The 2,090-nt window shown below is 33.7% G+C and overlaps 1 pseudogene; it reads right to left on the reverse strand.

The window, feature by feature from the left end:
• Positions 1-438: 438 nt before the first annotated feature.
• LOC138146049 (large ribosomal subunit protein eL38 pseudogene) lies at positions 439-639 on the reverse strand (annotated as a pseudogene).
• Between the last annotated feature and the right edge of the window lie 1,451 nt (positions 640-2,090).

The following is a 2,090-nucleotide window of genomic DNA, read 5'->3' on the forward strand; positions in this document are numbered from 1 at the left end:
CTTGATAGAACTTGTGTTCCATTGAGCTAAATTGCAAGAATTGTAGGTCATCTCCATGATATAATAAGTTGTTCAAATAGTACTATATTGACAATTCCTTATTTACTGCTATAAGGCACTCATTGAGTTATTTTTTTTTCATGATCTGATTGTTGTAGTAGTAGTAGTAGCAGCTGTAGCAGAAGTAGTAATAGTAGTGGTAGTAGTAGTAGTATACTACTACTACTACTACTACTCAACTGTTGTGAATTCTGTTTTTTTATAGGTGATAAAAGGAATTTCCCTTTTCTATTGGAAGGTAAGGCAGTGTGAAAGACTAGTGTACTCAGTTTGAAAGGCTGATAAAATCTGTAAGATAAATATCCACAGAGAAAAATACAAAATTCTATTTCTTTTGCCTCCTACATTTTAATATGGGTGTAACAATGAATGATTCCTTCACTTCACAGTCAAACCAGGAGGCAGGGAATGTTTAAGTTTCTCTGTCTTATCTTTTTCTGTGATAACCAATGTGTACAGCTATCTGCTGCAGCGAGCCTTAAACTTCACATTGTCCTTGTTTTCTTGATCTTGACATATTTGGCATGTTTTCTCCTGGCTGCAAGCAAGAAGTCTTATTTCCTCGATTTTCCAGGGCATGGTGGACAAGGGGCAGTGTGTGGCCCGAGAGGTTGCACAACTGCCAAGGGGCCGAGGAAAACGGAAAGCTATTTTTTTCTTTAAGAAAAAAAATCTGTTTTATAGGACTGATGAGTGAAAGATACTAAGAAGGAAACTAATTTAATAACAAAGAATGTACTAATGAGTTATCCAAAAGAAAAATGAGTTACTATGGGTTAAGTGACTTCACAGATTCCATCTCTATAATTTTGTTTAGCTTTACTTTTGTTTAAATAATAAAGCAGTTAAGGAGAAAATGTTTCATTATATTTTAGTAAAACTTCATTTAAAATAAATTTAAAACAGACTCTCCCGATTTACTAGACAAATCCACTTGATTTTCTAGACTTAGCTACAAAATACTGTTGGTTGTTTCCAAAAAAAAAATCCACCTACAAAGGATGAAAATTTACTAAAACCAAGGTCATTCAAAACTTATGCTGTACCCTCTGAAGGAAATTTCAGAAGAGGATACCTCAAAAGGGGGAATGTCTTTCCCAAGATCCCATGGGAAATTGATATCAGACCCTAGATTTGAATCTAGTTCCTAATTTTTCCAAGATCAGCATTGTTCTTGTTATTCTCCTCAATTCTATTTGGAAAAAAAGATATGATGACCAAAAATTTAATGTGATTTTATTTTCATGTGGACTATATTAAAGGTACTTTCTTAGCAAGTACACAGTTCATCAATATAAAATACATTTATATAAAAACTTCATCTCCAAATTTCATTACTTTTACTGCTTTTATGCAAATACAAACCAGTCAGCTTCATTTAAGGACTTTTAAAATGTTATTGTTTTACACTCTCAGTTGCACTTAAGAAAAACATGAAGTTGTGCACTTAGGTAGAGTTTGTTTGCATTTGTGTCTTTAAAAATCATACAACTACCTATTTATATATCAACAAAAGAGCCCATAAATTAAAAAGGATTTCACCACCACTTTGGGTACACTTTTCATTTTACATGGCCCATTAAAGTGTAGCTTCCTGAAGGTTTAGAATTTGCAAGTGCCTCTTATTGGATACAATTTCCTCATGAGTGACTGTTATAGTGCAAGAGGCTTCATGTATATAAACTAGATGTTTATATACTACAGTAAGCCTTCAGGAAGGTAATGGAGTTCCATGACAATAATGAAGAAGAGAGTGGAGGTAGGAAGAAGAAAGTCATTAAAATTCTAAGCGTAGTTACTTTCTTAAGGTCCTAGTTGTCAGAAAATGGCAAGTTAACATCTATTCCTGAGAATATCATTGATTTTACCTATAGTACTTTTAGGGTTGATTTTATATTAGCACTTTGTGCATGCCCAAAACAATTATGATATTGTCACCCATATGGGAAACAGTAGCTATTTACTTCTGGGAGATGACCTTCTTCATTCCCTTACCACATGGGTGAAAGCAGAGTTTGTCCACTGCCTGT

This window comes from Petaurus breviceps, unplaced genomic scaffold (assembly GCF_028583685.1).
Source record: "Petaurus breviceps papuanus isolate PSGF00001 unplaced genomic scaffold, PetGlider_PUasm1.0 90752, whole genome shotgun sequence".
In the NCBI taxonomy this organism is placed as follows: Eukaryota; Metazoa; Chordata; class Mammalia; order Diprotodontia; family Petauridae; genus Petaurus; species Petaurus breviceps.